At 41.4% G+C, this 25,523-nt stretch overlaps 2 protein-coding genes across 4 annotated transcripts in view; one reads left to right on the top strand and one right to left on the bottom strand.

Moving 5' to 3' along the window:
* KIF7 (kinesin family member 7) overlaps nucleotides 1–7,633 on the bottom strand; it is a 1,697,985-nt gene extending 1,690,352 nt beyond the window's left edge. For both annotated transcript variants that reach the window (XM_044078207.1, XM_044078206.1), the window contains exon 1: nucleotides 7,278–7,633. The gene's annotated coding sequence lies outside the window, so the exon portion shown is untranslated. The remainder of the gene's footprint in view (nucleotides 1–7,277) is intronic.
* A 111-nt stretch (nucleotides 7,634–7,744) lies between these two features.
* The window catches only part of FANCI (FA complementation group I), a 2,406,750-nt gene continuing 2,388,971 nt past the window's right edge, over nucleotides 7,745–25,523 (top strand). The window contains exon 1 of one of the 2 annotated variants that reach the window (XM_044078210.1): nucleotides 7,745–7,814. The gene's annotated coding sequence lies outside the window, so the exon portion shown is untranslated. Of the gene's footprint in view, nucleotides 7,821–25,523 lie in introns of both variants that reach the window. The other variant, XM_044078208.1, reaches the window with a different exon arrangement.

Below are 25,523 nucleotides of genomic sequence, written 5' to 3' on the forward strand. Positions count from 1 at the left end.
AGTGCCTTTTTTAGGCAAGGCTCAAAAGACAAACCCACCTCCATAGGTATCACAAGGGATAAGAAACTAAGAATAATGCTACTCAACGCCAGAAGTCTAAACCTCAAGATGCATGCACTCGAAACTCTCCTTAGCATGGAGAGCATCGATATCTGTGCAGTAACAGAAACCTGGTTCAGGGCTCCCGAGAGCACCCCAGCACTACCAGGTTATACCTCATACCACGCTTTTCGGCCCCAAAACTTGGACCGAACCACAAAAGAAGGGAGTATCGATATTCAAAGATACCCACACCTCCAGGTTGGTGGCAAAGCACGAAGCATCAGAGACTATCCATGTGCAACTAACAGTGGGTAAAACTGCCTTCCAGTTTATAGCCTGCTACAGATCACCCTCCCAAACCCAGGAACCCCACTCGGCCTTCCTGAGAACACTGGAAAATATGAAGGTCTCTCCAAACACCATTATATTGGGCGACTTCAACTACCCAAACATAGACTGGGAGCATTACTCTAGCTCCAACACCCTAGCCCAAAGGTTCCTAGAATTTATAAACTCAAATGCTATGGAACAACTTGTTACCACTCCCACAAGAGGGGAAAACATACTGGACCTGATCATCACCAACATGGGGACTCTATGCTCCAGACCAGAAGTGTATCCCTCACTGGTAAGATCAGACCATAAACTAATCTCACTGGATATTCACATCCCGACCCCACCCCTTGCCCAGAAAACCACAGTGAAAAACTTCTCTAAAGCAAATTTCACACTCCTCAAAACAGAGGTGGAATCCTTCAAAGCCCTCGGGCCTGTGGAAAATACAGCCCAGACCGCAGAATCCTTTATAAACGCATTCTATGAACACCTTCTGGAATGCATGGATCATGCGATCCCAAATAAAACCAAGACCCAATCCCCCAAAGGCAGACGTCCTGTCTGGTGGACCCCAGCCATAAACAAACTATACAATAGAAGGAGGAAGCTACTAAATGATAGAGCAAAATCCCAAAAAGGGAAGGCATCACTGATCAGTATTAGCAAAAAACTACGGGCGCTCATAAAATTGTCTAAGGCCAGCTTCGAGAGAAAAATTGCACAGGACACTAAGGATTATCACAAGGTTTTCTTTAGTTATGTTAGGAACCTGGGTGGTAATTCCCAGATATGCTCAGAATTAGTCCAAAATGACAAAAAATACACCGAACCCACAGACATTGCCAACATCCTAGCTGACAGGTTCAGCGCAAACCCCCCCCCTCCCCACCAAAAGGGCAAATATCTATCCCAGCAGAGTGCTGCCCCCCTGACATCTCAGATGCTAAGGTAAGAGCCGCCCTCTCCAAAGCAAAAAACACAGCATCAATGGGACCAGACTGTGTCCCGGGCTGCGTCCTACATGAACTCCAAGAAGAGCTAAACCCAAACATAAAATTACTGTTAAATCTCAGCCTTACTATAGGATATGTGCCCAAAGAGTGGCGTACAGCAGCAGTGGTCCCTTTCCATAAAGGTGGTGCCTCAATGGATCCTGGAAACTATCGCCCCATACGCCTGACTAGCTTGGTCTGCAAAGCTATGGAAAGGATCATCATGGACCTCATAAATAAAGATACTGGAGACCTACAGACACTAGATCCTACCCAGTTCGGCTTTGTTAAGGGCAGATCCTGCCTCAAACCTGGTTGATTTCTTTGAAACAGTCACCAAGGCTATTGACGAGGGGAAGATGGTCCACACAGCCTACTTGGACCTCGCAAAAGCCATCGATACAATACCCCACTCGGGCATTATAGATAAGCTCACCAGCTTAAATATAAACCCCCATGTCACTAGATGGATTACAAACTGGCTCAAGGACAGAGCCCACATGGTTAGAATTGCTGGAGCCATGTCAGACTCCAAACCAGTTACAAGTGGTGTCCTACAAGGCTCAGTCCTGGGACCTCTCTTGTTCGGTATATATTTCTCGGAGGTACAGGCCAACACGGAAGGACTGTGGCTCACCAAGTTCGCAGACGACTGCAAACTGGGCACCATAATCGACTCTCCAGCCGACACAAGCATCCTCCAAAAGGGCCTCATAGAAACAGACAACTGGTGCCAGAGCCATGGCCTCAAGCTAAATGCCAAAAAGTGTATAGTCATCCCCTTTGGCAAAAACAAAGTGCCCACAAATTACCACATAGGTGGTAATCCATTAAGTACAGAAGAAGTAATTAGGGACCTGGGGACCCAAGTTGATAGCAATCTCTCATTTGACAACCACGTGGCCAAAGTGGTTAGAAAAACATTTTATATAGCCCACCTAATCATGAAGGGATTCACATCTAGATCAGGGGAGGTCATCGTGCCTATTTACTCATCCCTCATCAGGCCCATAATTGAGTACAATTCCCCTTTTGGGATGTACCTTACCAGACACCTGCAGCAACTGGAAAGACCCCAAAAGTACCTCACCAAGAGGATCAAAGGGCTCAAACAGATGCCATATGCTGCCCGGTTAAAGAAACTCCAGCTCTACTCAGTGGCATACCGCCTGTTCAGAGGCGATCTGTGCCTGACGTATAAAGCCATGCCCAACCCGGAATTAATGGACATGCTGCACCTCAGAAAATCCAAATCCCATCGAGCTACGCGCTCGAGAGACTTGAACCTCAGCACGGAAATAAATAGGACATGCTGGAGGGACAGATTCATAACCCAGAGGCTCCCTTCACTCTGGAATAAAATCCCAGTCCAGGTTAGGCAGAGTCCCTCATTGACTCTCTTCAAGAGGAATCTTGATGAGTGGTAGGTTTACCCCGGGTATCACTTCTGTGTCACTGTTAGACAGAGGCACAGTATACTAACCTCGAAAAAGGGCATAGCAAAATAAATTTAAAATGGGTGGCGAAAGCCAAACACATTCTGGCTAGGCTTATAAATGCCCTAGGGCAGATAGCCTAGTATGAACCTATGAGATAGTCAATCTAGGTTTTTAAATAGCTGATTTGATGAATTACTTTGTTGTGACTAACTCTTCTTCTTGGTTTGGGATGAAGGCACTAGGCCACTTTTGTATTTCAATAAACTGTTTTATCCCGGAATGGGTGCATTTCACAGGTATCCTTGTAAAATCATTTTATGAATTTGCCATTTTGTAGTTATTATTGGCAAGTGCAGCATATACTAAATCAAGAAAAATAGAACCAATGAGAAAAAGCTATAAATTAAAGCCAACAAAGCTCAGCCTAAGAATAGCAGCAAATACTTTACTCCCATTACAATAATTACCAGTCACCAAGAAGGCCCCTACATTAAGTCAGAACAGGTTGAAAAGTTGCAGAGAGAAATGAGAAAAAAAACTGTTAAAAGCAGTCAAAACTCAAGAATATAATTAGTACTGTAATCAAGAAAAGTTGGCTTTATTAGCAGATGGTATTACTTTGTACCCGATGAAACCAGCAAAGGATATCTCAGTGTTATGAAACATTCTGAGACAGTTTCAAGTCTTTTCAGGATATAAAATTAATGTAGGTAAACCAAAGGCTAACTATGTAGCGCTAACGCAAACTGGTTCAGCAATACCCATATTTAACACGAAAAATTAAGTTCTTAGGAGTATGGGTTAAACAGGATTATGTTATGGCAAATAAGGACATGTAGGAAGAGACTAAACAAAAAAAAAAACGTAGAAACTGGAAGCTCTGAATCTTGCGATCCATAGCCATAAATAAATCAGTGAAAATGCTTTTAGTCTACTTAGTTTTATATACAGGTTAGGGACATATTTAATCAACCTGAGGAGAAGTTGTGGACAGCAATTAATAAAGAGTTGAGGGGTTTTATTTGGGAGGGGAAGGGGGCAAGAGTCCAGTGTGACAAGCTGATCCTTCCAATAGAACAATGAGGTTTGAGATTACCCGATTTGAAGGGATATTTAGGCCTACACAGTTATGGCTCCTGTATCTAGCATAAGAAGAAATTTATAATTCAAAGTGGAAAGGAATGATGATGAAACAAGGACATAAGAAGAAATTTATAATTCAAAGTGGAAAGGAATGATGATGAAACAAGGGAGAAGCTAAAGAAATAAGGACAGAATAAAATTTTGGATGACGATCCTGAAGAATAAGAATGCTATATTCATAAAGTAGCAGAAAATAACATAGCAATGGCAAAAAGAGATTCTGATGCTAGGGATAACTACAATTAGGGGTACAGTAAACAAGCAAGATGGAGGGATGAAATTTACTGGAAGAAACTGGCAAAGGAACTAAGAGCAAATAATTAGTGATGGAAAGGTAATACAATGGGAAGAAGGCAAGAAAACATTTGGACTAAAGGCTAGAGGCTGTCTTTCCTATCAAGGCTTGATATCAGAGTATAGGGAAAGATAAAGGGATATGGGAATCCTAAGTGAAAGACCTGCTCTGGTAGAGTTAGTTTTTAATTTAATCTAGAATAGAAACTACTGTTAAAAATGGATAATTACTACAGCATATAAAATGCAGCATGATAACTACAGGAATGAGAGAAAGTTAGAAAGATTGTTTATCCAGTCTATCTTCCCAAAGAAACAACTGGAGGGCATCTGTACGGCTTCCAAATATGCAAAGTCTAAAAGACATACGATTTCTGCTTGAAGTGTTCGCTTAGGTATTTTTATACTTCAAGCAGATTTCAAAGAATTTTCCTCTGGTAGATGACAAATGCTGGAGGTGTGATGGGGTAGAAAGAGGCAATTGGAAACATTTTTTTCTGAGAGTGTAATGTTGGATTGATAACTGTACATAAGATTTTATATGTTAAACAATGTTTGTAACTGAGAATGCAAATGGGGTTTACTTTCCTTTATGTAAATGTGCAACTGCTTGTATCATATGCGATAATTCTATAAATTTGTTACAAAAAAAAAAAAGGCAGCTAAGCAGTTTAAAATCAGGAGAACAGCAAATTTTAAATGCAGCAGTAAAATGGGGAAAAAAGTTGTGAAGTCTAGAAATACTTTTTAAATCTTTCATCTGTTGTACTAATGCACAGCTCCCTATGGTATTACTGTAGGGTTTATCAATGGCTTTGTAAATGACATAAAAGTAAAAATTGCTGTTTCAGACTTTTAGAAAAATTTTGGGTTTTATCCTTGGTATTTACCACTAAACTCCTGTTTGCACTGGTGGTTGTTCAGTGGTAGAATTCTCGCCTCCCACGCAAAAGATCAGGGTTCCACTCCCAGTCAATGCATCATCTCATTATACACATACGGACCTATAAATTCACCCTGGAGATCACTTCAATGGCTCTACTCGACAGGGGCACTGGGAACTAATTGGGTGGCACGATGCCAGGATAATCCTATGGGCTAGGCTTGTAAAGGCTCCGGGGCATTAGCCTAGTACACACCTATGAACCTAATACTGCATAATACTTTAAACTGCTGCCACTTCTGTTTGGGTCTTTCGGCTTTTCCCGGTTAGGGTCGCCACAGCGGAACTCCGGTCCGCTAATGATTGGCAGTTGATTTTGACGTACCAGCTTGCCAGGCCTGACGCACAACCTTCAACTAAGACAAGCCCATTCACACATGTCTCCACGCAGAAGACGCTCTAGCGGAGAATCGAACCGGACAGCGTCTTACTTTGAGGCGACACCGCTACCGCAGCACCACCACCGCGGGATTTTTCTGTTAATGTTAGTAAATTATACAGCATATGCTTCTTTTCAAATTCCCCCTTCCTACTCACTTATTAGCGGGAGTGTCTTTTTTTTTATTTTTGGGTAAGTCATGGTTTCCTTCTTCCCTTTGTTTCAGTAATATTTAAACATTCCAAACATGCGAGTGCGCTGTCCTGGCTAGGATTTCATTTAGAAGAATAAGAAAAACAAACATTCACAGAGAACTCCTGCAATATGAAAGCAATCAGAATGATAGTATGATGAAAATGATGATTACAATTACCTCCCAATAAAACTCTTCACTACCCCCACTGTTATGGGCAGCACATATGGGAGGCATTATCAATCTAACTTAATGTCCTCACGGATCTACAGCCGTTCTGAAATCTTGTACAGCTAAAATGCTTGTTGTATCGTGGCTGATATAACTTTTGTTTATTATTAACTTCAGCATTCAAAAAGGAGACATCCCCGATAGTATCATACCTTCCCCCTATTCTCCATACACTGCTTTAAAAATAAGCACACATATTACTTCGTTTGATCCGGTTGTGTCAAGTGGAGTGCTTGGTCTTGACCAAGTTACTACTATTTACCAACAAAATGCGGAAAGTTATGGTATTACATGCTAAGACATTAACTGCTTCATCAACACTACTTAAGAACAAAAGCGGTACATATAAAAAAATGACAACATGAATTAATCCATTACCCCAACTCTTAACTCACAACGATTCTGCAAAACATCCTCGTTCTCACGGTTCACCTAAAATGTTTTGTTCTGAAACTCGTACAATTTATAATGTTCCGGAAATCAGTCAAAAATTACCACTTATTAACCTCCGATACAGCAACAGGAATCCTCTTTAAAAGCATGTTAAATGCTATTCTATGAAGTACGATAACAAAATCGACATTTTAGCCTCTGGTCCTCAATATTATCAGATTTGCCCTGATTTCTGACTCAAAAGGTTGACCATGTTCAGACTTGAAAGCAGTATCGACTACACGAAGATATGCACTTCAGAAACTAAGCAGTAGAATGCCTGCCTGGCACAAGGCTAGAACCGGCATAAACGACCGTATTTTGGCCATACCACAAGTCTTTGAATCACAACTTCAAAACAGTACACCTTTGCATTTTCTGTCTAACACATTTCACGCTGCACAAAATGTAATGCTACTCAAGCGAAGTTTAACAAGACCCACGTTACACAAAGTTCTGCCTTTTCTGAAACTTAATTTATTAATATTTGCAATGCAACAAAGTTAAGCAGTCCTGTTCCATTTTCAACACTCTGTAATTTAAGTAGAATCCTGAAAAGGGTTTACACACCAGGATGCTTATAAACGCACTAACAGAAATTAGTACCAGTCGCAATTAGCATATTCCGCACATTTACGTCCCCTTCTGCAAAACTTTGTATCATTATTACCTAGACTACCTAAAATACACAAAGATTGACCATGCATATACAAATCAATTCCACAAACTGATTTCTCATTTACTTTTTCAGCATTCAAAAAGATCACAACATAAACTAACTAAATAATGTATGATAACAGAGTATGCATGCAGCATCACATCCCAAGTGATTTATAACAATCAACAAACTTACGGTATCATATAATTGAAAGAAATCACTCAGGCAAATGACACAACCAACACTGCCCTTTCAAAATGCGAATAATTCGTTTAATCCATCCAGTGCAGAATTAAAAACGTTTCTTGAAGAAACTTCTGTTTTTATCTGTTAGACATAAACAGGACCATGTCGTCGCCATCATATATCGTCAAGGGGGTTTGCTCATAGTTCACTTCAAAGAAAAATGGTTTTGCTTTAAATAAAAAAGAACATTTCAGCTATGCCTTGTATGAATCCTAAATAAAGTCTATTATGTAGCTATGAAATCTGGCACATACATTCCAATATATAACGGCATACAGAAGTGTAAACTCCACCCTTAAAAAAAATAAACCTCATAACACACAACAATCACAGTTTCAGAAAATTGAGAAAACTCATTATAACTCCGCCTTCACCGGTGACACAATGACGTCAGAACGGAAGAGTGCGCGGGAGTTTTAGGAATATTTCAGTCGCAGTAAAGTAATGTGGAATTATTAGCAGAAAGGATAAAACACTTAAGAAAAGGTATTGGTAGGTGACTGGATTTTATTTGCTTTATCACGTGTCGTGTGTCTTTAATGTTTATATGTGTGTTCGTATTTTTGTTATTATTTGAATTGATTTGAAAATAATTTATATAAAATACATGTATGAAGACTGGTGTCATTAATACTTCTCTAGAGATCTTGACGTAATAATAAGGGAGATTTTGCATTTTTAATTTGGGGTGCTTGTTTTTTATGCAGAGAGTGGAGTTTGAATATATGGTAATTTGCAAAGTGCAACTTCTGACACTGCGAATAAATGTTGCCCATTTTTTTCTTGGTATTTCTGTACGTGAGACTCTGTGTCCGGGACTTTACTGTACCTGTTATATTGAAGCAGGTACCCTTTTTCAGGCTTGGGTTACGTTTTCTAGGAATTGTTTGAATAGTCTGTTCCACACTCCCCGTCATGCAAGAGTTTAAGGCTGCTTATTAGTATGTAGAAACCAGACTAAATGACGAGAATAATGATATCGTCAATAATTCAAAGAAGAGGACCCATGTGGTATGCTTTTTTATTCATAAGCAAAAACGAATGGTTAGACAGATTTACATCTACTTTTTTCAAAAGCAAAAATAAATGACTTTTTATGAGAGTTTTTTTGCAATTCATTGAAGTCTATATATTTTATTTTGCATTTTTGATAATGTCCTTATACTTTTACATATGTTTTGTCAATCGGTTTTTAGACTTGTGTTTCTCAGTAGTATCCTGCACCCCTTCTGGAAGTGGAAAGTTATGTGCTGTTTGATATTAAAATGTTAATGCAAACTGTGAGCCCATGATTTTTTTTTTAACAGGCTCTGCTTAAATTACAAGTTCCTTTGTAAATATTTTCAGTGTCAAGAGATTGAGAAGTATAGGTCCCAAGCTGGGATAAATGGGGAGGGTTGCGTCAGGAAGGGAATCCGGTGTAAAACTTTGTCAAATCATACATGCGGACAACAGTACAGATATACATACCGGATCAGTCAAGGCCTGGGTTAACAACGACCGCCACCAGTACTGTTGGCCAACAGGGTGCTGGCAGAAATTGGGCTTCTGTTGGCCAAAGGAGGAGAAGAGGAGGAAGGCATGCCCAAAAGTAGGTAAAGGCTAGGACTGTGAAAGTGAGGGTCGAACTTTGAATGTTGGCAGTATGACTGGTATAGGGCGAGAGCTAGCTGATATGATGGGCCGAAGGAAGGTTGGTATATTGTGTGTGGAAGAGACCAGATGGAAGGGGAGCAAGGCTAGGTGTATCAGAGGCGGGTTCAAATTGTTTTATCATGGTGTGGTTGGGAGGAGAAATGGCGTAGGTTTTATCTTGAAGGAACAGTATTCTAAGAGTGTTTTGGAGGTGAAAAGAGTGTCAGAGTGATGTTTATGAAGTTGGAAATTGATGGTGTAATGATGAATGTTAGTGCATATGCTCCACAAGTTGGGTGTGCGTTGGATGAGAAAGAAAATGTTTGGAGCGAGTTGGATGAAGTGGTGATGACTGTACCCAAGGGTGAGAGACTGGTGATTGGATCAGATTTCAGTGGGCATGTTGGTGAAGGGAACAGAGAGGATGAGGAAGTGATGGGTAGGTATGGTGTTAAGCAAAGGAATGCAGAAGGTCAGATGGTAGTGGATTTTGCGAAAAGGATGGACATGGCTGTGATGAATAAGTATTTTAACAAGAGGGAGGAATATAGGGTGACATACAAGAGTGACGGAAGATGCACACAGGTGGATTATCTCCTGTGTAGAAGGGCCAGTCTGAAGGAGATTGGAGACTGTAAAGTGGTGGCAGGGGAAAGTATAGTTAGGCAGCATAGGATGGTGTTTTGTAGGATGACATTGGTGATCAAGAAGAGGAGGATGAGTTTGAGGGCAGCACCAAGGATCAAATGGTGGAAACTGAAAAGGGGTAATTGTGAGGTGGAGTTCAGGGAAGAGTTAAGACAGGCACTGGGTGGCAGTGAAGAGTTACCGAATAGCTGGGTAACTACAGCAGAGCTAGTAAGAGAGATGGCTAGAAAGGTGCTTGGTGTGGCATCTGGAAAAAGGAAGGAGGACAAGGAGACCTGGTGGTAGAATGAAGACGTACAGGAGAGTATACGGAGAAGGAGGTTGGCGAAGAAGTGGGATTGTCAGAGAGATGAAGAAAGTAGACAAGAGTATAAGGAGATTAGGTGCATGGCAGAGAGAGAGGTGGCGAACGCTAAGGATAAGGTGTATGAAGAGTGTACGAAAGGTTGGACACTAAGGAGGGACAAAAGGACCTGTACCGATTGGCTAGGCAGAGGGATCGAGCTAGTAAAGATGTGCAGCAGGTAAGGGCGATAAAGGATAATGAGGGAAATGTACTCACAAGCGAGGAGAGTGTGTTGAGCAGATGGAAAGAGTAATTTGAGGGGCTGATGAATGAGAGGGAGAGAAGATTGGATGATGTGCGGATAGTGAATCATGAAGTGCAGCGGATTAGCAAGGAGGAAGTAAGGATGGCTATGAAGAGGAAGAAGAATGGAAAGGCTGTTGGTCCAGATGACATACCTGTGGAAGCATATAGGTGTTTAGGTGAAATGGCAGTGGAGTTTTTAACTAGATTGTTTAATGAAATCTTGGAAAGTGAGAGGATGCCTGAGGAATGGAGAAAAAGTGTTTTGGTACCGATGTTTAAGAATAAGAGTGATGTGCAGAGCTGCAGTAACTACAAGGGGGTTAAATTGATCAGTCACAGCATTAAGTTAATGGAAAGAGTAGTGGAAGCTAGGTTAAGAAGGGAGGTGATGATTAGATCAGCAGTATGGTTTCATGCCAGGAAAGAGCACTACAGATTCAATGTTTGCTCTGAGAGTGTTAATGGAGAAGTACAGAGAAGGTCAGAAGGAGTTGCATTGTGTCTTTGTGGACTTAGAGAAAGCATATGACAGGGTGCCTAGAGAGGAGTTGTGGTATTGTATGAGGACGTTGGGAGTGTCAGAGAAGTATGTGAGTGGTACAAGATATGTACGAGGGTAGTGTGACAGCGGCGAGGTCTGCGGTGGGAGTGACAGATGCGTTTAAGGTGGAGGTGGGATTACATCAAGGATCCGCTCTGAGCCCTTTCTTATTTGCAGTGATGATGGACAGGTTGACAGACGAGATCAGATAGGAGTTCCCGTGGAATATGTTGTTTGCAGATGACATTGTGATCTGTAGTGAGAGTAGGGAACAGATGGAGGAGACCATGGAGAGGTGGAGATATGCTCTAGAGAGAAGAGGAATGAAGGTCAGCAGGATTGACAGAATATGTGTGAATGAGAGGGAGGATAGAGAAATGGTGAGGATGCAGGGAGTAGAGGTGGCAAAGGTGAATGAGTTTAAATACTTGGGATCAACAGCTCAGAGTAATGGTGAGTGTGGAAGAGAGATGAAAAAGAGAGTACAGGCAGGATGGAGTGGGTGGATAAGAGTGTCAGGAGTGATTTGTGACAGACGAGTACCAGTAAGAGTGAAAGGGAAGGTCTACAAGAGGGTAGTGAGACCAGCTATGTTATATGAGTTGGAGACAGTGGCATTGACAAAAAGGCAGGAGTCAGAGCTTGACGTGGCAGAGTTGAAGATGTCACACCCAGTGCAAATCTTAACAAGGATGGACATGATTAGGAATAAGTATATTAAAGGGTCAGCCCAGGTAGAAGGTTTGGAGACAAATCCAGAGAGCTGAGATTACGTTGGTTTGGACATGTGCTGAGGAGAGATGCAGAGTATATTGGGAAGAAGATGCTAAGGATGAAGCTGCCAGATAACAGGAAAAGAGCAAGGCCTAAGATGAGGTTTATGGATGTGGTGAGAGAGGACATGCAGGTGGTTGGTGTGACAGAGCAAGATGCAGAGGACATGAAGAAATGTAAACAGTTGATCCACTGTGGCGACCCCTAATGGGAGCAGCCGAAATAATAAGAAGATCATCTTCAACATTTATAATGCTTAGTAGCAGTTCTCTGGTTGATCATGATACTGTCTCTCAAATTCTTAATTCCTGTGGCAAGGAAATGAGTGCTGTTATTTGGGAGCAATTTCTTTGACCCTTATATTGAGTACCAAAGTAGCAGGAGTTAAAACTATTCTGCCAGTATGTGAAGTCTTTTACGCTCTGTACCATGTATAGCATTGGAAACCAACGTTAAAGACTCACTAAAACTTAGTAGCATTTCAGTTATTTATTTTCTATTTTCCCCAGTACCCGCGGTGGTGGTGCTGCGGTAGCGTTGTCACCTCACAGTAAGAGGCTGTCCGGTTCGATTCTCAGCTAGAGCATCTTCTGCGAGGAGACATGCGTGAATGGACGTACCTTCTTTAAAGGTTGTGCGTCAGGGCTGGTAACTCGGCACGTAAAAATCAACTACCAATCATTAGCGGACCAGAGTTCCACTGTGGTGACCCCTGACCGGGAAAAGCCGTAAGACACAACATTTTCTATTTTCCCCAGTATATATTTATGAGCCATGCTATCCACAAAAAAGTTGCTGACTATGTCATACCTGTCAACCTCTTTGCATAAAATTTGGACAAAGCCAAAAATAACTGGTGGGCAAAGGCCTAAAACTAGGGACAAGTTTTAAGTATTGCTAATATAAACTTGGTTGATAGAATAACGAAGTTTGCATTAGCATGAGTTTTTTGAAGTGTATGAAGTCTGAAACTCAGATGTTTGCCATTATAGTATTACATCAATATTCAGTGATTTGCCTGAAAACCATACATTTTTTGAGGAACAAACTCAAATTATGAGGTAAAAATCTGGTTATTCTGCAAAAATTATGGACAGTTGGGAGGGTATAGTCCATGTATATCATCTAGGTTGGATTGGTATTCCCTGCCCTGTACTCAAATGCATTATTTGTGATGTAATAAATCCATACTTCTGAAATTATTTCCTATCCATCTATCCCATTATTTCTTAAACCAGTTCTACCTTTCAATTTCATTTGGAAGAAGAGTGTTTTGTTCGGGTATAGGATATTCAAATTGAAGTCCGTGGCATTACTGTAATTTCCATATCTAAGTTGCATTACACACACACACACACACACACATATATATATATAACTGTATGTGTGTATATATATATATATATATATATATATATATATATATATATATATATATATATATATACATACAGTGATTATGGCAATTAAGAGTAGTACATAGGTCAGCAGCATACCTTTCAATTTCTTTGATTTTGAATTCTGGACAAAGTAAAAAAAAAAAAGGCTCAAGATCAGGGACAGTTTTTTTTTTTTTTAAATAATCAATTTCACTCAGCATGTAGAACAAGTTTTGTTTTAACATGCATTTTGTGAACAATAAGAAGTATGAAACTCTAGTCTCTGTTGTAAATGGCAGAGTAAAATCATAGATCATATCAGATTACTAGGCTATTGGCCCTGAGGCCCTTATAAGCCTAGCCAAGAGTTTAGCCCATGTTTAGACAAATCGGCATCTGATGCCCCTGTCCAGCAGGGACATGGGTGGAATTCCAGGGGTGTATTTTCTGTTTCCCATCCAGTTATCTAGGTTGTGCTTAAAAAGGGGTAAAGAGGTACGCTCCTTTTTGTGTAGAGGGAGTCTATTCCATAGATGGGGGAGTCTCTGGGACACAAATCTGTCTTGCCAGCAAGTCTTGTTGATGTCACAGAGCAGGTTGAGGCCGCACAGGTTGGTTACTTGAGTGGAGCTTGACATGTGGATATGCAGCAGTCCCATCAAGCTGGGGTCCGTGATTGCCTTGTATGCCAGACAAAGGTCACCTCTGAGGACTCTGTATTGAAATCAAGTAGAGGGATAGGGCTTTTAGCCAGTCTGTGTATGACAGATGTTTGAGACCCTGGATTCTCCTGGTGAGGAACTTCTGTGGTCTCTCCAGCTGCTGCATCTGCTTTATGAGGTACATGTAGAAAGGGGTGTTGTATTATAATGGGCCTTACAAGGGATGAATATAGGGCTGTTATGACCTCCTTGTCCCTGGATGAGTTACCCTTACTTATGAGGTGGGCCATGTAGAAGGCTTTCCACATAATGGAAGCAAGATGGTGATCAAAAGTCAGGTTGCTATCAACCTGGGTGCCCAAATCCCTCGCGACTGAGTGCTTAGGATGATGTTGTTAATGTGATAATCTGTGGGGATGTCACTCTTCCCAAAGGGGATGATGATGCATTTTTTGGTATTCGGCTTGAGACCATGTTTCTAGCACCAGTCATTTGTCTGAGTGAGACCCTCTTGGAGGATGTCCACATCACTAGTGGAATTAATGACAGCAGCCAGTTGTCTGCAAACTTGGTCAACCATAGCCTACCATTTTTGGCCTGCACCTCAGAAAAGTATATCCCAAATAACAGAGCCCCCAAGACCGAACCCTGGGGTATGCCGCTTGTTACAGGTCTACTGCTTGAGGTGGCTTCCCCATCACTGAGCCAGTTTGCTTCCCATCTGGTAACATTTATTTATTGCATTTGTTTACCAGGAAGGTCCACTGGACCTAGGTGTGCCCATTTTTCAGTGGATGCCTGGAGAGAAAAGCTCCACATACAATTAGCAAGTTGATGTAAGTACCAATACATACAGGGTTAGCAGATTTTATACAATAACAAGCTGGGCATACCTTAACAACTCTGGTACAAAATACAAATACATACCAGAGCTGACCGGTATCGTACAGTAACAAGCTAAGACATAGTATGAGCAAAAGGTTTAGATTATTTATATACATACTGCCTCATTATTGCAAAGCAGCAAAAAGTTCAGATTAATTATATACATACTACCCAATTACATTATGCAAGTAATTAGCATTGTTGGAGCACTTTATGCAAGAGAAAGTCAGCATAGGGATTATAGATTGCTAAGGGTATAAACACGTGATGACAGTTTTTAGATATTAACTATCGGAGATTTGAGGTGCAAGTAGAAGTTGTCAAGACAAAGTGATGGCTCTGGTGGTTAGTAATGGAGAGGAGAGGTAAACAGAAGACAATGAAAGATAGCCTGGAGTGACAAAACTGGTATGGCATTTGGGGTTTGGTTGTAGAGAGTTAGGTGATAAACATCAAGCCATAAAGAATTGGGAAAAAGAAGGTGGAGCAGTGTTAGTGAGAGTTATCTTGGCACAAGCATAGCCAGTTTGAGGAGAGATGATGTCTAAGGGACTTCTTAAAGAGAGCAGTATTACAGATGGAGTAATTGAAGTTGGGAGAGAGTGCCGAAGTTTAGACACAGTAAAAGAATAAAGCATTTGACCAGCTGAGACATTGGGTTTTTCAACTTTGAGCAGTATTTTGTTTTTGGATCTAAGAGGTCTGTTTGGGTTATACAAAGATAGTACAGAGGAAAGAGAAGGGTAGGTTAATGGTTTATGTATGATTTTATGTGCAATAGTTAACTGTATGTAGAAGAGATAATGTGGTAGTTCAAGATAATTAGTTGCTGTAAAGATGAATAGTGATGTGCTGAGAATTTTGCATTTGTTGCAAATTTTGCAACCTTATTGTAACATGAATCAAGTTTGGTTTTCAGAGAGGACTGGATATTGGTGAGGATAAGGGTCTCCATATAATAGGGATGGCAGAAGAAAGGATGAGGCTAGAGCTTTTTTGCAGTAGGGCTGAGGAAATGGTTATGTCTATACAGGGTACCCAGTTTCTGGTGTGTTTTTTGAATATTGCTGTGGATATAGAGGTGAATGTTAGGTTTTCATCAATGATGCACCTAAGAGTCTTGTGCTAGAGAGAACTGCTATAGTAGTATTCTAGGAGTGGACAATTCATTCTTGTTAAGGGGGTAGTTTTTGGGGTGTTTAAGTTTAGTCTTGTTGGAGTTTAGAGCAAGATGGTTATTTGACATCCAAGTTTCAGTAGATGTAAAGGCTTGTTGGGTTAGCAGTTGTAACTCAGAAATGGATTTAGCAGTACAGATGATAATTGTAGAATCGTCTGGATATTGGATCATGGTGCCTTGAGTGACAGTGTTATGGAAATTATTAATGAATATGCTAAATAGAAGGGGGCCCAATATAGATCCTTGGGGTACTCCTGTGGTTATGTTGAGGAAAGGTGAGCGATTGTTATTGTTGCCATTTTGTGGATTGTTGTCTACCAGTGAGATAGTTTGAGAACCAGTTCAGGGTTGGAGGTGAGGTATATAAATTAGAGAGTGTGGTAAGTAGAAGGGGATGGGATACTGTATCAAAGGCTTTTGAGAGGATGAGGAAGAGTGAAGAGACAATGAAGCCGGCCTCATGAGCCCTATTTATAGTTTCATAGATGTGTACAAGAGTAATGGCCCTGGAGCCTTTACAAGCCTAGCCCATAGGATTACCCTGGCATCGTGCTACCCAACCTTAGTTTCCAGTGCTTCTCTCGAGTAGAGCCACTGGAGTGATCCCCAGGGTGAATTTTCTATTTCCCATCCACTCCTCAAGATTTCTCTTGAAGAGGGCCAGTGAGGTGCTCTGACATTTATGGGAAGTCTATACCATAGCATGGGCAGTCTCTGGGTTTTGAACCTGTCCTTCCAGCACGTTCTGTTGCGTTCTGTTGATTGTGGTAATGAGGTTGAGGTCTCTGGAGCTTGTGGTGTGGAGGGATTGGGATTTCTTTAGATATAGCATTTCTAACAGAGCTGGGTCAGTCATGGCTTTGTAAGTCGAGCAGAGATTGCTTCTAAGTAGGTGATATGAGATGGAGAATAGTTGGGAGTTTTTTGTCTGTCCATATGCGACAAGTGTTTAAGGCCTAGGATCCTCTTTGTGAGGTACTTTTGCAGCCTCTCTAGTTGTTGCAGTTGTCTAGTGAGGTACATGCCTAATGGGGCATTGTACTCTGAGTGGCCTGATGAGGGAAGAGTAGAGGGAGACAATGACCTCTTTCTTCCTGGATGCAAAACCCTTAGTAATAAGATGTCGCATAGAAGGACTTTCTGACCACAGTGGCAGTGTGGTGATTAAGAGAGGTTGCTGTCAACCTGTGTTCCCAAATTTCTTGTAACGCCTTCTGTGTTCAGTGGACTACCATCAATGTGGTAGTTCATGGGAACTGGGTTTTTCTCAAAGGGGATGACGACACATTTTTTGGGACTGAGCTTCACGCCATGGTTTTGCCACCAGAAATTGGTCTCAGTGGGGTCTTTTTGTAGGATGTCAGCATCACTTGGGGAGTTAATAATGGCTCCCAACTTGCAATCGTCTGTGAACTTTGTTAGCCAGAGTCCCTTCATGTTGACTTGGACGTCTGAGAAGTAGATACCAAACAGGAGAGGGCCCAGGACTGATCCCTGTGGGACTCCACTCGTGACTGGTTGGCATTCTGACTTAGAGTCAGCTACTTTCACACTGTGGGCTCTATCTGTAAGCCAGTTTGCATACCACCTAGTGATATAGGGGTTGATACCTAGCTTAGTGCGTTTTTATATAATTCTTGAGTGGGGAATGGTATCAAAGGCCTTGGCCAGATCAAGGTAGGCTGTATGAACCACCTTGCCCTTCATCCACATCTCTGGTGACTGACTCGAAGTCAACCAAACTGAGCAGGCATGATCTACCCTTCATAAAACCAAACTGTGTGGGATCCAGAGTTTGGAGATTCTCTATATCCTTGTTTATTAGGTCCATGATGATGTGTTCCATAGCTTTGCATATCAGATTTGTCAGGTTAATGGGCAATAGTTCCCAGGGTCTGTAGCCTCTCCTCCTTTGTGGAGAGGGGTGACTATAGCAGTGCACCATTCAGTAGAGACATAGGCTGTGGTAAGGCTGTGATTGAACAAGGCACACAGGTGAGGTGCCAGTTCACTCTGTAGTTCATGTAGAAGACAGCCAGGGATATTGTCAGATCCCATAGAAGCTGTATTCTTGGCCTTGGACAGTGCTGTTTTAACCTGTGCAGCAGTAATACTGGGTGCCTAGCAATCTACTGGTATTGTGATTGGCCCTTCCGGGGGGGGGGGGCGGGCAAAGTTGGCACTGAATCTGCCGGCCAGTATATTGACAATATCTGTTGGCTCTGTATAGGAGGTACTATTGTGCAGTAGCTCAGAGCAAATCTGGGTATTGCCATGGAGATTCTTTACAAACTATAGAAGGTCTTGTGGTTGTCTTTACTATCTGCTGCAATTCTGTTTTCATAGCTAGCTTTAGAGGATTTGATGAGGGATCTCAACTTTTTGTTGAGGCTGATGAGGGAGTTTTTCCAGTCTTGGGACTTCACCTTATTCCGCATCAGTTTCCTCCTTCTGTTGTAGAGTTTGTTTTATGGCAGGGGACCACCAGATTGACTTCCTTTTCTTGGAGCAGAGCGTCTTGGTTCTATTGGGTATGGCGAGATCCATGCATTTTTGTACATGTTCGTACAGTGCATTGGTGTATGATTCGACAGTCATGCAACTATTCTGCATTTGCATGGGTGCTGTGAAGTTGGCCACCTCTGTTCTTAGGAACCCAAAGTTAGCTTTGGAGAAGTTTTTCATGGTGGTTACCTTTGCGGGTGGTGGGTGGGTGGGAGGGATGTGGTTTTCCAAGGTGATTAGTTTGTGGACTGATCTAACCAGGGAGGAGTTGACTACTGGTGTAGAGCAATAGTCGCCCATGCTAGTAATGACCAGGTCAAGGATGTTGCTACCTCCTAGTGGGGGTAAGAACGAGCTGGTCCAGGGCATTGGAATTGATGAATTCTTGGAAACGCTGGGCAAGTGTACTGGTACATGAGTAGTTTTCCCAGTTAATGGAGGGGTAGTTAAAGTCACCCAGTATGAGAGTGTTAGGTTGGACCCTAATATTCTCCAGGGTGCTTTGGAACGTGGAGTGAGTGTCTTGGGACATGGCTGGAGACCTATAACAGGCTACAATGTGAATTGTGTCCATAAAAGAGATGAGAGCTGTATTAGTACTGTGGCCTGGCCTAAAACTGTGTTTGGTAGAGGAAAGAAGTTGGTTATTAACTAAATGGTTAAGAAGCTGGGTGTGGACACATTTTTCTAATATTTTGGAGATGGGTTACATATGAATTGATGCCTAGTTGAGAGAGTTTATTTATTATTCCCAAGTGGGGAATAGTGTCAAAGGTTTTGGCCAGGTCACGGTAGGTGGTGTGTACAGTCTTCCCCTCGTCCATGGCTTTGGTGACAGTCTCAAAGAAGTCGACCAAATTTAGCAGACATGATCTCCCCTTGATGAAGCCAAACTTGGTGGGATCAAGTGTTGGTTGGAGGTTGCCAATGTCCTTGTTAATGAGGTCCATAATAATCCATTCCATGGCCTTGCAGATCAGGCTAGTTAGGTTGATGGATCTATAATTTCCAGGATCTGTGGATGCTCCACCTATGTGTAAAGGGATGACAGTGGCTGTCCTCCACTCAGCTGGGACAAAACCAGTACTCAGGCTTTGGTTGAGTAGGGTGCCTAATGTTGCTGCAAGTTCCTGCCTGAATTCACATAGGATACAGCCTGGGATGTTACCAGGTGCCATGGAGGCTGTATTTTTTTTTTGCCTTTGAGAGAGCAGTGATGATCTGTTTCCTAGATATAAGGTGAAGGGGGCAGGTATTGGGGGTGTCCTGATTTACTGATTGGGGGGGGAGGGGCAAAGAGGTGAAGTGTTTGCTGAATCTGTCAGTCAGCAAGTTTGCTATATCTACCTCATTTGTATATGTGGTGTCCCTGACCACCAGTTCTGAACATATATGGGCACTTCCTTTGAGGTTGCGGACATATGTGAAGAAGGCCTTATGATTGTCTCTAGTAGATGTGGCCAATCTGGACTTAAAGTTTGCTTTGGAGGATTTCACTAATGCTCTTATTTGCTTGTTCAGGCTAAGGAGACATTGCTTCCAATTAGGCACCTGCTCCTTCTTGGTCTTGGACAGCAATGTTTTCTATTTTTTCCTTTTGTTATACAGTTTATTTATTGCAGATGTCCACCAGATAGGTTTACTCTTCCTTGCAGAGAATGATTTAGTCCAGTCGGGTATTCCCAGTTCCATGCATCTATATAAATGCTCGTATAGTGCTTTGGTGTAGTTTTGGATATTGTGCCAGTTCCTACAGAGGGGGAGGGGGCTTTGAAGCTGTTTATACTATCCCTCAGGAGGCTGCAATCAGCTTTGGAGAAGTTTTTATGTCTGATCCTAGCTAGAGGGGGGTTGGGGGAGATGGTGACTTCGAAAGTGGCCACTTTCTGGTTGGATCTTACCAGGGGGGATGATACTATAGGGATGCTGCAGTGGTTACTCATGTTGGTTAATACCAAGTCCAAGATATTATCACCCCTTGTTGGTGTATCGACTAGCTGTTCCAAGGCAAAATCAAGGAATCTGTGGGTATTTGTGTTCTGGCATGAGTAATTCTTCCAGTCTGTGTTTGGGAAGTTAATCACCCAGGATCAGGGTAAAGGGTTGAATCTTGATAGATTTGAACAGGTCCAAATAGGCAGATTGGGCATCTTGAGTCAGATTTGGGGGTTAGTAGCTAGCTATGATTTGAATAGGGGTCTTGCCAATGGCTAAATGCACCTGGAGTGTCTCCTGTGTGTCATACTGTTTGACCAGCCTGGATGTGTGTATGTCTTTAATGTGTATTGAAACTCCACCTCCAGGTAAGGCTGGGGTAAAAAATCAAAAATATTTGTTGGGAATAGGGCAAAATTTGAGGCAAAATCCAGAACAGTTGAAATAACAGTAACCAAGTAGAAATTGAGGAAACGTGTGTGTCTGACTGTGTGTGTGTAGTGGTTATGTATTGTTAACTTTTAGTTTAATTTTGGTGCGTCTTTTGAGATATTGTGTGATCTGATCACACATATTTTATGTTGAAAATATACAAATTAATGTGACTAGCAAATATGTAACTGTAGTCTTCATATTCTACTTTATAAATTATATTAAATTGCAGTTACACAGAATGCCCAAAAAGCTGCAGACTGTATGTACTGGTGGGCATTTAGATAATTTTGGTGTTTTGTCAAGGATGATTATGTTTGGTTCATGGCTAAAGTGCTTTCTTTACAGAGTATGTAGGTTGGTTTTGTCCACCTTCGTTTTCTAGCAATACTCCAGTTTATAGTAACATCCCAAAAGCATGCAGGTAGGTGAATTAGTGATCCTGTAGATGTGGGTGTGTATTCTGAGATGGAATAGTATGTTGTGCAAGATTGGTTGTCTGTATCCTTGGTTGGTGGGATAAGCACCATCTGTCCTTCAGATGATAATGAAGCAGGCATTGGAAAAGGATTGGAGTCATAGGTAGGTATAGATGTGCCCTTGGCAAACTGCTAGAGAAGACTGGGTATACCAAATGCAGAATCACTTTGAGCCAAATAATTTTAAGGTTCTTTATCCTTATGGATATAATGAGTAGAGAAAAGTACAGGGTAATGGGGATGGAAGTAAGGAAGATGGCAGAAAAGTGTGATAGGAAGGATGTGGAAAGTAGAACTTGTAAATCAGAAATAATTCTGATAACTACAAAAATAGATAGGATTAGAATTTTGAGCTAGAAGTTAGGAGATAAAGCAGGACATGGTCCAATATAATAATAAGATATGAGGGAGGGAAACGGAGGAGAAAAATTAGCATGGGACATGGTGAAAGTTCAGTGGAGAGAGATACATGATGTAAAGTAGAGGGTGGGTTATGACTGTTTAAATGGGGAAAGCAATCTTACCATTACAAGACGTGTTGGTTAGGTGACACTTGATGGCCTGTTTGAACCTTTCTGGCAATACATTTTCAAAATGCATGTATTCTGCTTTTTGGCTGTTTTGACGTATGTTTCTTGTCTTTTGGTAGGCATTAGGTCTTCTTATTATGTACCTGTGGATTAAATTGCTTTGAGAGTATACATGCAGTTACTGAGAGGATACAGGTAGCCACTGGAGTGTAGTAGTTTATTATTATTTGGGTTACCTTCACTTTATTATGTAATTTAGCTATGTAAATTTAAGGCTTCACTGTGATGAGAGCAGAATGGTACAGAAGTAGCAAAGTTTGTCGCAGCTTAACTTGTATTCTGTGGTGGTTTATGAGGAGGTTATGTAGTAGATGGGTAAACATGTCACAGGCTGGGCAGCAGAAAAGCAGGGACGTATATAGCACATCAAGCTTATGAGTTTGTTTTTGAAGGGTGCCTTGATAAGGACATCAAGTTTAAGATAATTTACCAATATTACCTCAAGAAACATTACAAATTGCTAAACATCAGTGGAAAACAAGTCAAGCACATGGACTTTTGGAATATGAAAAAGACTTGCAGATGGGGGGAAATACTATTTCTGTTGGCTGTACTATGCCTTCATTGTTGCTAAATCATTTGGTGGAATGTGTAGATAATCTAGTATGTTTAGTTGGAGATGTTGGCTGACTCCCTGTTATGACTGTTTCACATACTTCTTGAAAAGTAAATGTAGAGGTACTGTCAGCACTAGTCTGTCCCGAGCATTCCCTAGTTGGGGTGCCTTCTCACTGGAGTCTGCATGACCTGTCTGGATGTCCAGTTATGTCCCTGGATGACCTGCCTTTTTCGAGTGGAGTCTGCACATTCTCTATCTCCCTTTGGGTTTTTGTCAGATTCTTAAATTTAATCTCCTATGTCAAAGACTGATAATAGTTCAACTGGCAATTGTATAGTGTGTGTTTTGTGTGTTTTCTGTGTGGGTGTTTGTGTTAGCTTGGTGTCCTATTCAGGTGCTATATGCACGCTTTGTACACTACACAAGCGCACATCCATTTCTGGGCAGTCTGGAGGATTGTCGTTTGACCTACTGTATGTCTTTGAGATGTAGAAGGATATCTGAGCATCGGAAGAAAGCCCCCACAAACATATGGGGGAGCATGAAGACCAAAGACAAGAGGCAGTCTAGACAAGGACTCGACTCGAGGACCCACGTGCTATGAAGCAGCAGCAGTCATAGCTCCATTGTACTGCCTTTGACTTGAGTGGTCACATAGCTCTCAAGTTTTGTACTCCTTGAATACAAAATACTCGTTTGTATGACCGGCTACAACGTACTTGCAGCCCTTAATGGGCAATGAATGTGAAAAGTTTTCCTAACTCTGCCATACTTTTTTTTTTTTTTGCAGATGGTTTTGTTTGTCACAGAGCTTTGTCATTTCCATGACTAGAACCCAGTCTTTGATGAGAGTTGGTGTACAAGTTGCTGCTATTTTGTATACATATATTTGTTTATACAAAAAATGTATATATTTTTGTTATAGAAGGAGGTAATAGAAGCCTGCAGAGTGGTAATGTTTTGCACAGTTTTCTATCAAACGTATGAGAAACGGATATTTTGTGAGTCTTGAAATTGCACAACGTTGCTATAGGCAGACAGAATCTCAAAACTTGGTGTGATGTCATAGTTTTTGAAGGGAAGTAAATTGCACATACACAGCCACCTACTTTCATACTTTTATGCTAATTTTGAGCTTGCTGTATTTCAGAGTGAGCAAACTACTGTGAGGTTAACAATATCTTGGACTTATATAGTTTCATGCTGTTGAGCATTCTGTCCCACAATTAAGGCAATTACAGTTCTGGTCCAACTTTATTAATTTGTAGTGGAACAACCACCACTGGGCGGCCACGGTGGTGCAGCGGTTAGCGTTGCCGCCTCACAGCAAGAGGTTCTCTGGTTCGATCCTCAACTGGGGGTGCCTTCTGTGCGGAGTCTGCATGTCCTCCCTGTGGTCGCATGGGTTTCCTCCGGGTTCTCCGGTTTCCTCCCACATCCCAAAGACATGGTGTAGGTGGATTGGACACTCTAAATTGGCCCTAGGTGTGAGTGTGTGTGCCTTCTGTGGAAGGTTGGGCGCCGGGCTGGCAACTCGACACCGTAAAAACTCCACTGCCAATCATGAGCGGACAGATGATCAGCTGTGGCGACCCCTAACCAGGAAAAAGCCGAAAGAAGAAGTGGAACAACCACCATTGTGTCTTGACTTCAGAGCTAATGAACATTTTTTAGGTATGTAGCAGTTTTACCAGAACAGTAATGAAGGAATGAATAAAATAGCCTTGTTTTAAAACTGGAGTTATACAAGATCAGCATACATTAAACAAGGCTTAAACTTGGGCAAGATTTTCTGAGAATGTAAGTCATCTTGATTTAGAGGAGGTTACAGGATGATTTGCAGTATTTTGTAGCTGCATGAAGTGGTGAGTATGCTTTTAAGTATAATTATGTGAAAATGGATGTTGAATTGTGTACTTCTTTCTTCAAACCTTGGGGAGGGGGTTGGCTGAGCTGTTTTGATCTGCTGGGTTGTAATAGGTGCTGTACCCTTGACCTAGAGCAGTTTTATGCTTCTGTGTAAAATTTACTTTTTTTTTTTTTTTTTTTTTTAGTTTGTAGCAGTAGTTAGGGCTCCGTGGGTATATTTTTCAGTAGAGATTACTGTAGTGTCATAGGGCAATACTAAAAATATTGATACACAGCTTGATAGAAAAGTAAGGACCATTTTTTCCAGGTCTGATATTTTTTCAGTAATGAGCTAAGAGTAAAAACAGTTGATGTACTCCATGCTTTTTCTTTTATTAAAAATAACATTAATAATTCTTGTTTTACTAGCCTATATAATAATGTCTTTCAGCTTTTCCCGGTTACAGGTCACCACAGTGGAACTCCAGTCCGCTAATGATTGGCAGTGGATTTTTACTGTGCTGAGGTGCCAGCCCAATGCCCAGCTTTCAAAGAAAGCACACCCATTATGTTCAAAGTAAAATATTAATGGAGCCAGCCATAATTATCTTATTTGTGCATTAATTGTTCCCTGCATTCATCTTGGGCTTCTAAAGCTTTTTGAATTCAGAACAACCCATATTTTTTTCTTTCCTGTTTGCAGCAGGGGAAGCAGACTTCAGAAGTTAGTGCTTTAGTTTCTTGAAAAACTGAGGAAAAAAACTGAAATTTATTGTCCTTTTTTTTTTTTTTGGGGGGGACTTTGCATTGAGGATGGACTATGAATACAGGAACCCCCACAGCGCCACTTTATCAGTATAATTCAACATATTCCATATTGTATTTTGTGCGGTTCTGTACTTTTGTATTGCTTCCCCTTTGCTCAACACATTCAGCAAGCTGCCAGGCAAATGACGAGATGTACCAGAAGGAGGAGTGTATTGCTTGATGTCGGGGTATGTTGTGTTTTATGTCTTTAACCATTTTTGCACACCTTTTGGCATAAAACAACCATACCAAGTGTGCTCATCTGACATTACAGGATGAATTCCTGTGTGAAATGAGCGCAGTCTGTCCCATTCTTACTGGCTTCCTAGGCTCTAATTGGGTAAGGGGGGGTTGGTGGCGTAATAGTTAAGGTGTTTATTCACAGATACAATGTAGAGGGTGTGAGTCTAACATTGGCTAGGCTTATAAAGACTCCGTGGGGTTATTAGTCTAGTTATCACCTGTGCCTGTTCGATGACTACACAGTGTGCATAAAGTCATGGCAATATATACTTTGAGTTGGAGGTCACCATAATGGTTAAGATATTTATCTTGCATAAACAAGAAACAATGTTTAATTCTCAACTTCAGAAGGCATGACTAGGCTTAAAAAAATGTCCCCTAGAGTCATTAACCAATAATTAATTGAGTTGGTTGGGGGTTGGTATAACTAACATAACAGTTAAGGTCTTTTCCTCACAAACATAAGATACAGGATTTGATTCTGACCTTTGAAATGTAAAT

The sequence above is a fragment of the Protopterus annectens genome, chromosome 7.part0 (genome assembly GCF_019279795.1).
Source record: "Protopterus annectens isolate FY-2018-M chromosome 7.part0, PAN1.0, whole genome shotgun sequence".
Taxonomy (NCBI): domain Eukaryota; kingdom Metazoa; phylum Chordata; order Ceratodontiformes; family Protopteridae; genus Protopterus; species Protopterus annectens.